General features: G+C 42.6%; 1 pseudogene; it reads left to right on the forward strand.

The window, feature by feature from the left end:
* Positions 1-3674: 3674 nt before the first annotated feature.
* On the forward strand, positions 3675-4605 carry LOC102934735 (annotated as a pseudogene).
* The last annotated feature ends 10107 nt before the right edge of the window (positions 4606-14712 follow it).

The following is a 14712-nucleotide window of genomic DNA, read 5'->3' on the forward strand; positions in this document are numbered from 1 at the left end:
CTCGATAAAAATCCTCACCAATTTGCATAGGTGAACACAGACCCAAACCCTTGGATCTTCAGAACAAGGAAAAAGCAATCAGGTTCTTAAAAGAAGAATTTTAACTGAAGAAAAAGTAAAAGAATCACCTCTGTAAAATCAGGATGGTAAATATCTTACAGGGTAATCTAATTCAAAACATAGAGAATCCCTGTAGGCTAAACCTTAAATTACAAAAAGACACAAAAACAGGAATCTACATTCCATTCAGCACAACTTATTTTCTCAGCCATTTAAACAAAACAGAATCTAACGCATATCTAACTAGATTGCTTACTGACTTTTTACAGGAGTTCTGACCTGCATTCCTGCTCTGGTCCTGGCACAAGCATCACACAGACAGAGAGAACCCTTTGTTTCCCCCCTCTCCAGCTTTGAAAGTATCTTGTCTCCTGTCATAAATATAAAGGGAAAGGTAAACCCCTTTAAAATCCCTCCTGGCCAGAGGAAAAATCCTCTCACCTGTAAAGGGTTAAGAAGCTAAAGGTAACCTCGCTGGCACCTGACCAAAATGACCAATGAGGAGACAAGATATTTTCAAAAGCTGGGAGGAGGGAGAAAAACAAATGGTCTGTGTCTGTGTAATGCTTTTGCCGGAGACAGGACAGGAATGGAGTCTTAGAACTTAGTAAGTAATCTAGCTAGGTATGTGTTAGATTATGATTTCTTTAAATGGCTGAGAAAATAGCTGTGCTAAATAGAATGACTATTCCTGTCTGTGTGTCTTTTTTGTAACTTAAGGTTTTGCCTAGAGGGATTCTCTATGTTTTGAATCTAATTACCCTATAAGGTATTTACCACCCTGATTTTACAGAGATGATTCTTTTTTACTTCTATTAAAAGTCTTCTTGTAAGGAAACTGAATGCTTTTTCATTGTTTTAAGATCCAAGGGTTTGGGCCAGTGGTCACCTATGCAAATTGGTGAGGATTTTTACCAAACCTTCCCCAGGAAGTGGGGTGCAAGGGTTGGGAGGATTTTGGGGGGAAAGACGTTTCCAAACTACGTTTTTTCAGGAACCCAGATAAAGTTTGGTGGTGGCAGTGGAAGTCCAAGGGCAAAGGGTAAAATAGTTTGTACCTTGGGGAAGTTTTAACCTAAGCTGGTAAAAGTAAGCTTAGGAAGTTTTTCATGCAGATCCCCACATCTATACCCTAGAGTTCAGAGTGGGGAAGGAACCTTGACATCTCCTCATTGGTCATTTTGGTCAGGTGCCAGCGAGGTTATCTTAGCTTCTTAACCCTTTACAGGTGAAAGGGTTTTTCCTCTGGCCAGGAGGGATTTAAAGGTGTTTACCCTTCCCTTTATATTTATGACACAGGTAATAGTAGAGCTGGTGGACAAGATTCCAACAGAACAGTTTTCCACCAGAAAATTCTGATTTGATTAAATCAAAACCTTTTACATTGCGACATATTGATTCTGTCTAAATTTGGATAGGACATAATCAGAAAATTTTGGCTATTCTATTCAATTCAAAATGATTGCATGGGAAGATATTATTAAAACGTACCAAAATGAAATATTGTTAGATGATAGAAATGAAACATTTCATCATGTATTCATAAGATTCCAACACAATATTTTTGGAACATATAATTTTGTAAAATAAAATCAGAGATTTTTGCCTTTTCATCCTGGTTTGTGATTAAATGAAATTTTGAAATCTTAGTATTTACCGTGGGACATAAATTCTGCTTTTTGAGCAAATGTAGTTAATAATATGAAAAAGGAAATTAATTCCTCAACTCTGATCTCACTTCATTGAGTTTACACTGATGGAACCATGTGGACTTCAATGAAATGACTGTGTACATCAGAAGATGATCTCATAGGGTAGACGTTTAGCTACCACAGCTTTCCTCCTGTTTTTTACTGGTGTAATTGCATTAATTGCTGTGAGTTTCTCAGGGATAAGAGAGCGGAGAACCATGCTCTAAATAACTGTCATTTGATAAAGAGATTTAGAAGACTGTCAAAATATTTATTCAGTAATAATTCATTATTGGACTTTTGGTGAAGACTCAGGGTGCAATTTTGGTGAGAAGCAGGTCTCAAATATAACTAAAATAAAACAAAATTTAAAATTGCACTCAGTAAAAATGGATTCCCTTATATATACACATTCAAGAGGACAATACTTTTTACAGTCATGATCTAGATGGTTTACACAGGGAGAGACATGTGTTCTCATCTTCCTTACCATAATGTAATGTTACTGCAACTCATTTAGCTCCAGTGAAGCTACTCTTAATTTTTCGTACTGTAATTAAGCATAGAAAAGGGACAACTAAGGGCGGAAATGTTAGACTTCTATAAAATCATGAATGGTGTGAAGAAAATGAAAAGGGAAATCTTATTTATTCCTTTGCATAACACACAAACCTGGGGTAACTCAATGGAATTAATAGGTAGCAGGTTTAAGACAAGCATAAGGAATTATTTTTTCATATGTACACAGCGATCGTGCAGAACTCATTGCCAGGGATGTTGTGAAGACCAAAAGTATAACTGGGTTAAAAAAAGAATTAGATAAATTCATGGAGGATACGTTCATCAATAGCTATTTTTGAAGAAAGCCAAGGACACAACCCCATGCTCTGGGTGTCCCTAAGTTTCTAACTATTAGAAGCCAGGACTGGATGAGAGGGGATGGATCACTCATTAATGGCTCTCTACTTGTTCACCCCTTCTGAATCATCTTGCACCGTCCACTGTCCGAATACAAGATACTGGGCTAGATGGACCATTGGTCTGACTCAGCGTGAGCACCCTTACTTTCTGAAGTAAGAGTAGAATTGGTGAAATGAAGAGGATTAGTAAAGTTTTAGGATATGTTTAGGAAGGTTAATGGGTAGATGAAATGGGGCACAAACAGAGGTAGAGGGATGAAGAAAGAGGGGACAGTAAATGAGAGCAGGATTACTGGCACTGAAGTCAATGGACTGTTATCAGTTTAGTGCAGAAGAGAGGAGAAACAGGTCATTAGAGTATCTATCTATCTATCTATCTATCTATCTATCTATCTATATGCCATAGAGTAGCACAGTGAATAGCATAGCCCCCACACATGCTTTTCATATCAAGAGTTGGAATTGCCATGCAGTGAAATTATGATAAAGCAGTCCATATGCTCAGTTGAAGTATATTGGCGTAGCTTCCCAGGTTGTGCCACATTCCTGTTGAGAATAAAAAAAATGGTGACATATTATTTTAACATACATGCTCCAAGAGACTTGAGTGCATATTTTGAAATTACTTACTCCAGTGTAACTCCATTGAACCTGATTCTAGTTGTACCTCTGTTTCATATAATTATAACATCACTGATTCAAGTATTTTTCCTCTGATGCTAGTATAGAACAGGTGCATTTCCACTGAGTTTATTAACATACACCAATATAAAGCCAGGGATACTGAGAGAAGAATGGAAACCATTGACTTCAGCAAAGTTATTCTGGATTTACTGTGTTGTGATAAGATATTGGTCCAAAATGATGTCAGTCCTGATTCATATCAGACTGGCAGAGGGATGGTTCCATGGAGAGTTAGGTGAAAGAACATAGATTAATAGATAAATAGATAAATAGTACCAAACTAATATGTAGTTTTTCTTTTTATTTCTCAAGATGAGCTATGTTGACCAAGAAAATGAGAAATAAGACCTCTGTGACTGAGTTTGTCATACTTTGCTTCTCTAACCACGCAGATGGGTATATCATTCTGTTTGTGGTGTTTCTATGCATATACATCATTACAGTTCTGGGCAACATCCTCGTAATTGTTGACATAAGTATGGATCCGGCCCTTCACATCCCCATGTATTTCTTTCTCAGGAACTTGTCCTTCCTGGAGATCTGCTACACCTCAGTCACTCTGCCCAAGATGCTGGCCAATCTCCTCTCAGAAGACAAAACCATCTCCTTTGCTGGTTGTTGTATTTCTTTCTATTCTTTGGTGGAACAGAGTGCTTCCTCATAGCTGCTAAGGCCTATGACCGCTACTGTGCCATATGCAACCCACTGCACTACATGGCCATCATGAATAAGAGGGTTTGCATCCAGCTGTCTGGTGGCTCACGGATCCGTGGCACTCTGGTGACCCTGGAGCACACAATCTTTATATTCACACTTCCTTTTTGTGGATCCAATGTTATCGACCACTTCTTGTGTGAGATTCAGCCGCTGTTGAAGCTGGTGTGCTGGCCACCTACTGGATTGAGATCCAGATCATTGTGGGTGCTGCTGTCATCCTCACTCTGCCATTGTTGCTGCTCCTGGTGTCCTACACCTGTATCATCTCAACCATCCTTAAAATTAGGTCTGCCAAAGGCAGGCTCAGAGCCTTCTCCACTTGCTCCTCACACCTCATCATTGTGATGTTGTTCTACGGAATGGCCTTTATTATGTACGAGCGCCCTAAGTCCAGTTTCTCTCCAGATGTGAAAAAGTTACTCTCTCTGTTCTACTCAGTGGTGACTCTGATATTGAACCCCATTATCTACAGCCTCAGGAACAAGGAGGTGAAAGACGCCTTATGGAAAACAGGCATGAAGATATTCAGTTAAGACAGAGATTATTTTCCTTCATCAGGTTTGTCATCTGTGGACTGTCTAAACTCTAATGGGACTTTACAGCTCTGAAGAGACCAAATGGCATTTGAGCTCTACAAAGAATTTCCCTTTATCGAACTGGTCAACCTGTTCTGAAGTATTGTATTTCCAGTAAATTTTTCATTAATATTTTGAATGTTGACAAAACAAATGAGGAAATATTAATTAATTTATTCCTTTTAAATCCCCTTCTGGTCTTAAAAACAAATAATTCTATTAAAATAAAGAAAAAGAAAGGAAAACTTTGATATGTCATCTCTCCCCTTCCCATTGTTTGAGCAGCTCTAATTCTGTAATTCAAGGATATCTGGATTTTATGAAAAAAGTCTCCCTTATTTTAATCAGAACTAGTTTAAATTTCCCATATGACCTTTTAAACCCAAAAGCTGATGATAGAAATGTGTGTCGGGTAGAGAAACCTTTATGGGACATCCAAGGTCTAAGAGTAAATTTGCATTGTTGCTGTGATGCTTACCAGGGCAATCTAGGGTTGCTTATAGTGAAATCAAATGTAAGTTTATTAAATAAAGCACAGATATTCAAATGATAGTAGGCAGAAGCATTGGAAACCAATGTTTACATATAAAATAAAATCATAACTGTGGTGTAGAAACCCCACACTGGGCAAGAAGGGGTTAAGGGATTATTTTGGGCTGAGCCAGTCGTCTCCTCCACACACCCCCTCAGCCCCCCAATGCAGCAAATGCTCCATCTGATGGAGGCATTAAAAAACAGGGAATTAATTCATTTGGATCACAGAGCTGGAGGTGTGCAGACCTGCAGCCCATAGCTCCAGCAGTGCAGAGCAGAGGGAAGTCTAAAGGCTCTCACACAACTGCCCAAAGGGACCCTCCCTGAGGGAAGGGAGGACCTCAACAGAGGAAAAATTACTTTTTGGAGTGACCTAGCCACTTTTTTTGCCTTCCTCATCATGCGGCATGGGTCACTTGCAAGCTTAAACTAGTGTAAATGGTGAATTCTCTGTAACTTTAAGTTTTTAAACCATCATTTGAATTTTACAAGCCAGTTTTTTTTTTTTAACTCTTGGGAATAGCTAGGTTAAAAACAGAGTGGCTAAGATGACAAAAAGCAATATCTAACAGAAACTGGAATTAGCCAGATTGGAAGCTGAGGAAAGACAGAAGGAACATGAAAGACGGGTAGAACTCAGACAGATGGAGATTGATGCACAAGCGGCCAAAGAAAAAGCCAGGGTGGAATGTGTTAGGTTTTCTTTGTTTTGGCTTGTAAAGCATACCAGGTTTTTAACCTAAGCTGGTTCCCAAGGTAAGAAAGACAGAAAGAAATCCATGCCTTGGGGAAGTTTTAACCTAAGCTGGTAAGAATAAGTTTAGGGGGTCTTTCACACAGGTCCTCAAATCTGTACCCTAGAGTTCAGAGTGGGGAAGGAACCTTGACATGGTGGCAGGGTGGAGGGATCATTTTGAACCAGAAGCACAGCAGGATCTTTAAAGGTTTTTTAAAAGGTGATTACAGCTGCAGTTTCTGTCTCTTTGCCTGGGGACAGAGCAGCTCCATAACAAAAGGGGTTTTAGTAGGCTGAGAACAGCTATCAGAGACAAAGGTATCAGGTTCAGCACAGCAAATTTTACAAGCCAGTTTTTTTTTCTAACTCTTGGGAATAGCTAGGTTAAAAACAGAGTGGCTAAGATGACAAAAAGCAATGTCTAACAGAAGCTGGAATTAGCCAGATTGGAAGCTGAGGAAAGACAGAAGGAACATGAAAGATGGGTAGAACTCAGACAGATGGAGATTGATGCACAAGCGGCCAAAGAAAAAGCCAGGGTGGAAGCACAAAAAGCTGCTAGGGAGGCAGAAATGGCCAAAAAAAAGGCAGGGTGGAGGCAGAAGAAGCTGCCCACAGGAGAACTATGGAGGCAAAAGCAAAAGAAATGGAGGCAAAAGGAAAAGAAATGGAGGAGAGGGAAAAAGAGAGGAAACATGCACTGGAGATAGAGAAGGCAAGGGCTCAGCAGAATATACCGGATAACTCTAAGAATCCTTCCCCAACAATCCACAAATGGGAGCGACTATGTCCACAGTATGATGAATTCAGTGATATTACTGAATATTTTCTCACCTTTGAGAGACTGTGCACACTCCATAAAATTCCTAACGCTCACAAGATGACTACATTGGTAGCAAAATTGACTGGAAGAGCTCTAGACATATTCAATAAGATGCCTATAAGTGAGGCTTCTGATTATGGTAAATGTAAGGATTTGGGTTTAAGACAATTTCAAGTTACACCTGAAACTTACAGAGTAAAATTTAGAGCCCTTAAGAGAGAGGGCCTGGACTAAGTAATGTGGCTTAGGTAAACCAGATGATAGATCTGTTTTCATAAATGGCTCAAAGGATGGGATATCACTAGCTGTGGAGGAATGCAGGATTTGATGATACAGGAGCAATTCCTGAATATGTCCAAGGATGATATAAAACAGTGTTTATGGGATAAGAAAATGGACTCAGCAGGAAGTCTTGCTTCTTATGCTGATCGATACAAGCAGTCCCAGACTGCCAGAGAGGAGGGGCAAACCGGAACAAAACGGGTGGAGGGAGGAGAGAGAAACAACCCTGGTCACAGTTTGAGTGGATACCAGAAGGGACACCTGGAGACCACATCCTACTACCTGGGGCAACCCAAAGCCCCGACTCCACCCTTAGAAAAACCCCAGACACCTTATTGTCTCACCACACCATTCTCCAGCAACCCACCTCACCCCAGTGACCAGTCAGCTGGCCGATGTTTTAAATGTATTGAGCCTGGGCACTTAAAGGCCAACTGCCCTAAGAACTCCAACAGATTATAGTTCATTGCATTGGGGTCCCACCAAAGGTCCTCAGGCCCAGATGTCTCGCAGATACCCTCAGAGCAGAAGGAAATTGTGAGTGTGGGCGGGAAGAAGGTTACAGCGTGGAGGGACATGGGAGCACAAGTGTCGGCTATCAATGCTGCCTTAGTGGACCCCAGTTTAGTCGACCCAGAGGTCCAAGTGATGATTCAACCCTTCAAGACAAACTCTTCTGACTTGCCTACAGCGAAGTTGCTGGTCCAGTACAAGGGCTGGTCAGGAATGTGGACTTTTGCAGTCTATGATGATTATCCCATCCCCATGCTGTTGGGGGAAGACTTGGCCAATCATGTGAAGCTAGCCAAGAGGGTGGGAATAGTCACCTGCACCAGACCCTTGCCAGCACTGAATCCAGTACTTGCAACCCCAACACCAGGGGGCCCCACCGAACCTGCACTGGCAGCAGCAGATAATCCGACACAAGATGCTCAGCTGGAGCCTGAACCCCAACATAGTGCACCAGCGGAGAGTGGTTCACAGGCAACGGAAACAGCCCCATCACCTGCATCGCTTCCAGAGGGACCAAGCATAGGTCCACAATCCAATGAGGAACTGATGTCTCCAGCATCAAGGGAACAGTTCCAGACCGAACAGGAAGCAGATGAAAGCCTCCAGAGAGCTTGGACGGCAGCACAGAGCAACCCACTGCCTCTCAGCTCTTCTCATCGATCCAGGTTTGTTGTAGAAAGAGGACTTTTATACAAGGAAACTCTTTCTGGTGGACACCAGGAAGACTGGCGTCCTCAGAGACAGTTGGTAGTTCCAACTAAGTACCAGGTAAAACTCTTAAGCTCAGCCCACGATCATCCTACTGGCCATGCTGGGGTGAACAGAACCAAAGACCATTTATGAAAGTTGTTCCACTGGGAGAGAATGGGCAAGGATGTTTCTACCTATGTCCGGTCTTGTGAGGTGTGCCAAAGAGTGGGAAAACCCCAAGACCAGGTCAAAGCCCCTCTCCAGCCACTCCCCATCATTGAGGTTCCATTTCAGTGTGTAGCTGTGGATATTCTGGGTCCTTTTCAAAAAAAGACACCCAGAGGAAAGCAGTAAACTGTAAAGGGTTAAGAAGGTAAGGTAACCTCGCTGGCACCTGACCCAAAATGACCAATGCGGGGACAAGATACTTTCAAATCTGGAAGGTGGGGACGGGACAAAGGGTACTGTCTGTCTGTGTGACGCTTTTGCCGGGAACAGATCAGAAATGGAAGCCTTCCAACTCCTGTTAAGTTAGTAAGTAATCTAGCTAGAAAATGCATTAGATTTTCTTTTTCTTTTGCCTCCATTTCCATCTGTCTGAGTTCTACCCATCTTTCATGTTCCTTTTGTCTTTCCTCAGCCTCAAATCTGGCTAATTCCAGCTTCTGCTGAACAGGGCAGTCTGTCATCCTAACCTCTCTGTTTTTAACTAACTTTACACCCAAGAGTTAGAAAGAAAACAAAAAAAACCACCCTGGTTTGTAAAATTTTGCTGTATTGTAACCTGATACCTTTTGTCTCTAATAGCTGTTCTTAGCCTACAAAAGAGTCTTTTTGTTATGCCTGCTGCTCTGTCCCCCAGGCAGAGAGACAGAATCAACAGCTGCAATCATGTTTTACAAAACCTTTTAAAATCCTGCTGTGCTCCTGGTTCAAAATGATCCCACCGCTCTGCCACTGGGTCAAGGTTCCTTCCCCACAGCTTATTTTACCAGCCATTAAACAAAAGAAAGTATAATGCATTTTCTCGCTAGATTACTTACTAACTTAACAAGAGTTGGAAGGCTTGCATTTCTGGTCTGTTCCCGGCAAAAGCACCACACAGAGAGATATAACCCTTTGTTCCCCCCCTCCATATTTGAAAGTATGTTGTCCCCTCATTGGTCATTTTGGGTCAGGTGCCAGCGAGGTTACCTTATCTTCTTAACCCTTTACAGGTGAAAGGGTTTTGCCTCTAGGGGGTGTGTCATAAATATAAAGGAAAGGGTAACCACCTTTCTGTATACAGTGCTGAAAAATCCCTCCTGGCCAGATGCAAAACCCTTTCACCTGTAAAGTGTTAAGAAGCTAAGGTAACCTCGCTGGCACCTGACCCAAAATGACCAATGAGGGGACAACATACTTTCAAATATGGAGGAGGGGGAAGGTTTTTGCCGGTCTGTGTGATACCTTTGCCAGGAACAGACCAAGGATGCAAGCCTTCCAACTCCTCTAAAGTTAGTAAGTAATCTAGCTAGAAAATGCATTAGGTTTTCTTTGTTTTTTGGCTTGTAAATTCACTCTGATGGAGGAAATGTGTATTCCTGTGTTTTTGTCTTTTTGTAACTTAAGGTTTTGCCTAGAGGGATTCTCTGTGTTTTGAATCTGACTGCCTGTGAGATTATCTTCCATTCTGATCTTACAGAGTTGTTCTCTTATCTTTTTTTGTCTTCTAATAAAGTTATGATTTTTAAGAATCTGATTGGGTTTTTTGGGTCTTAAAAATCCAAGGGGTTTGTGCTCATCTTATTTATTCTCAAGGCTCCCCAAGAAAGGGGGTGTAAGGGCTTGGGGGGGATGTTTTGGGGGAAGACATCTCCAAGTGGTCTTTTCCCGGATTCTTAATTAAATCACTTGGTGTTGGCAGCGTACCAGGTTTTTAACCTAAGCTGGTTCCCAAGGCAAGAAAGAAATCTGTGCCTTGGGGAAGTTTTAACCTAAGCTGGTGTCAAGGTTCCTTCCCCACTCTGAACTCTAGGGTACAGATGTGGGGACCTGCATGAAAGCCTCCTAAGCTTACTTTTACCAGCTTAGGTTAAAACTTCCCCAAGGTACAAATTATTTTACCCTTTGCCCTTGGATTTCCACTGCCACCACCAAACTTTATCTGGATTCCTGAAAAAACGTAGTTTGGACAGGTCTTTCCCCCCAAAATCCTCCCAACCCTTGCACCCCACTTCCTGGGGAAGGTTTGGTAAAAATCCTCACCAATTTGCATAGGTGACCACTGGCCCAAACCCTTGGATCTTAAAACAATGAAAAAGCATTCAGTTTCCTTACAAGAAGACTTTTAATAGAAGTAAAAAAAAAAAGAATCACCTCTGTAAAATCAGGATGGTGAATACCTTACAGGGTAATTAGATTCAAAACATAGAGAATCCCTCTAGGCAAAACCTTAAGTTACAAAAAAGACACACAGACAGGAATAGTCATTCTATTCAGCACAGCTATTTTCTCAGCCATTTAAAGAAATCATAATCTAACACATACCTAGCTAGATTACTTACTAAGTTCTAAGACTCCATTCCTGTCCTGTCTCCGGCAAAAGCATTACACAGACACAGACCATTTGTTTTTCTCCCTCCTCCCAGCTTTTGAAAATATCTTGTCTCCTCATTGGTCATTTTGGTCAGGTGCCAGCGAGGTTACCTTTAGCTTCTTAACCCTTTACAGGTGAGAGGATTTTTCCTCTGGCCAGGAGGGATTTTAAAGGGGTTTTACCCTTCCCTTTATTTTTATGACAGCTGGTAAGAATAAGTGTAGGGGGTCTTTCATGCAGGTTCCCAAATCTGTACCTTAGAGTTCAGAGTGGGGAAGGAACCGTGACTGTCAAGGTTCCTTCCCCACTCTGAACTCTACAGTACAGATGAGGGGACCTGCATGAAACCCCCCCCCCAAGCTTATTCTTACCAGCTTAGGTTAAAAACTTCCCCAAGGTACAAACTTTGCCTTGTCCTTGAACCCTATGCTGCCACCACCAAGCGTCTTAAACACAGAACAGGGAAAGAGCCCACTTGGAGACATTTTCCCCCAAAATATCCCCCAAGCCCTACACCCCCTTTCCTGGGGAAGGCTTGATAAAAATCCTCACCAATTTGCATAGGTGAACACAGACCCAAACCCTTGGATCTTAAGAACAAGGAAAAAGCAATCAGGTTCTTAAATGAAGAATTTTAATAGAAGAAAAAGTAAAAGAATCACCTCTGTAAAATCAGATTGGTGAATTCCTTACAGGGTAATCAGATTCAAAACATAGAGAATCCCTCTAGGCAAAACCTTAAGTTATAAAAAGACACAAAAACAGGAATATACATTCCATTTAGCACAACCTATTTTACCAGATATTTAACAAAAGGAAATCTAATGCATTTCTAGCTAGATTACTTACTAATTTAATAGAAGTTCTGAAGAGCATTCCTGACCTAGTCCCTGCAAAAGCATCACACAGACAGACAAACCCTTTGTTCCCCCCCTCCAGCTTTGAAAGTATCTTGTCTCCTCATTGGTCATTTTGGTCAGGTGCCAGAGAGGTTATCTTAGCTTCTTAACCCTTTACAGGTGAAAGGGTTTTGCCTCTGGCCAGGAGGGATTTTATAGTTCTGTATACATAAAGGTGGTTACCCTTCCCTTTATATTTATGACAGTGACACTAGCTAATGAGAGATGCTGAGTTGAGGGGTGTGTGCTAGGCCCTGCCCCTGAACAGGAGTTTGGCGACAAAGTCCAGGGTGAAGAGAGGTGCCTACCACTGCTTGGGTTCCACAACCAGGAAGCCCTCTCCTAGAGTTAGGTGCCTATGGGGTTTCTCTCAAAAAAACAAAACAAAAACAAAAAAACAACAATGGAGGAGGAGGTTGTGCAGGAGGAGCTGTCTCAGAACCTTTAGCTCAGGGGCTAGGGCACTCATATGGAATATGGGAGACCCCCTGCAGTTCAGTTCCCCATCTGTCTGATGAGGAGAAGGGATTTGTATCAGGGTTTCTCACGTCACAAGTGACAGCCATAACCCCTGGTTACAGGATATCCTGATGTGGGGCTCCCTCAGTCTCTCCTGTTGGAGCTGTTCCACTTGAATAAACAACTAAAAAGTCATTGGAGCAGGAGGACAGGAACCCAGGGCTCTCAGCTTCCAGGGGATTACCCTAACAACCACACAGGAGAGTCAGTCTCACACACTCTCTGCCCCAAAAATATTCATTAATTTAATCAAAGTGAAACAGCTTCAACAGGAGAGGCTGAAGTGACCCCATACTGGAATATCCCATAGGCATTCACGTGAGAGAAGGGGAACCCCTGTTCAATTCCCATCTGTTAGTGAGACAGAGGCGGGGACTGGAACAGGGTGTTCCCCATCTCAAGTGGGAACCCAAACCACTAGGCTAAAAATTATGAAGGATGTCCTAGTTCTTGGATTTTTTTTTGTGGAGTTAGGTGCCCACTGAGCATGCCTACTGGATTGGGCCCCAGAAGCGAGACGGGCAGAGAAACATTTATCTTCCTCTGGTTGGTGGATTACACTGGGGGCTTAGGCACCCAGATGCCTAGAGTGAGGCAGAAGTGTACATGCTCACAGGCTGAAAAATAGGCACCTAGGGAAATTTTACACCAAAAACTTAGGTGCCAAGTGAGTATTGGGGCATACAGGGTGGAGCAGCAGCTGAGTGGGGGTTTTGTGAATAACAGTGGCACCTAAATCTAGAAATTAGGCACCTAAATTGTCAGTTAGGCATCTAAGTTCCTTTGTGAGTCTCACCCTAACTCTTGCTCACAAGGAATATATGAGTCTTGGGCTTATGTTTTCATGGTCCCATTGAGTTTCAATAAGGGTCAGATTTTCAAAGGTGGTCAGGCAGCTAACTTGTATTCCAATCAGTGAGATTTAAGCACATTAATACTTTTAAAATCATGGCCTAGGTGCCTACAGGTGTCTTTACACTGGTGCATATACTCAGTTACTAGACCATGTACATGCTAGTGCATGTTCCCCATACCCGTGTCAACAGTCCACATATGCTGGGCTGGACATGGGTATAATGCCGTGTACACAAGTATAGCTCTGTGCCCACAGCTGCTGTTTTTAGGCAACTATAACACTACCATTTCAGGGGGTGGTATCCCAAGGTTCTGAGCATCAGAGGTGACTCTCTAGGACATGACTTGCTGTGCTTTGTTGGCTCTGTGGTCTGCCTTCACACATTTTCCGATGGGTGCTCCTGACCAGCTCTCCCTCCTTCCTAGCTTTGTGGTAGACATGGAGCAATCAGATGATGATCTGGTTCTGCTCCGGCTTCTTATTGCAGGACATGTGTTTATGCGGCGGTGTAGGCGATCAGCAAGACGTTGGATGGAATCTTTGCAGAACTTTCTGATATTCCAAAAATGGCTGAGCATGAGAGTGAATGACAATTCATTTGGGAACCATGGATCAGAAATGGTGAATGCTGGCATTGCCATGGCATGCTCATGGGTGGACCTGGTGCTTCTAGTACAGGAGAACCAGCTCGGTATGCTGGGATCCCATTGTTTTTGAAACCTGGGATGATGAGCAGTCGCTTCAGAGCTTCTGTATGAGGAAGCAGATCTGCGCGGAGCTGTGTAAGGTGCTTAAACCACATCTCAAGATTTAGGAAAGCCATACTGGTGCAGAAGTGGGTGGCTTTTGCTTTCTGGAAGCTAGCAACACCAGACAGTGATCGGTAAGTTGCAAACCACTTTGGGGTTGGGAAGCTCACTGTCGGGGCTGTGGTTGGGCAGGTTTGCAAGGCAATGAACACTGTGATCTTCCCAAGGGTGTTTGCCAAAATCAAAGTTCTGTAAATAATAGCTGGACTTGACAGAATGAGATTTCTGAACTATGCAGGGTCCACTGATGGCACCCACATTACCATATTTTGCCCACCAAAAGAGGTGAGTGAATATGTGAAGAGGTTACTAAAGACTTAGTGGACCACAGAGGCAGATTTATGAATGGCAACATGGGAAACACTGGAAAGGTTCATAATGCTCCGTTGCAGAGGCGATCAGGATTGTAGTTGATGGGGGAAGAAGGGACTTTATTCCTTGGAAACAATACAGTTCTCTAGGGTGTGTCTGTGACAATGGTTATTTTGTGGACACTGCATACCTACTTCTAACTTAGTTCATGAAACCAAACCCTGCCATCAATGACCCTGTAATAAGGGAGTGAATTCAATTACAAACTCAGTAGCCGCAGAATGGTTGCATAGTACATGTTTGGCAGGCTGAAAGCTCATTGGCGCTGCCTGCACTCCCTCTGGAGGCCAATGCAGCCAATGCAATTCATAGATTCATAGATATTAAGGCCAAAAGGGACCATTATGATCATAGAATCATAGAATATCAGGGTTGGAAGGGACCTCAGGAGGTCATCTAGTCCAACCCCCTGCTCAAAGCAGGACCGATCCCCAACTAAATCATCCCAGCCAGA

This window comes from Chelonia mydas, chromosome 13, assembly GCF_015237465.2.
Source record: "Chelonia mydas isolate rCheMyd1 chromosome 13, rCheMyd1.pri.v2, whole genome shotgun sequence".
NCBI lineage: Eukaryota > Metazoa > Chordata > Testudines > Cheloniidae > Chelonia > Chelonia mydas.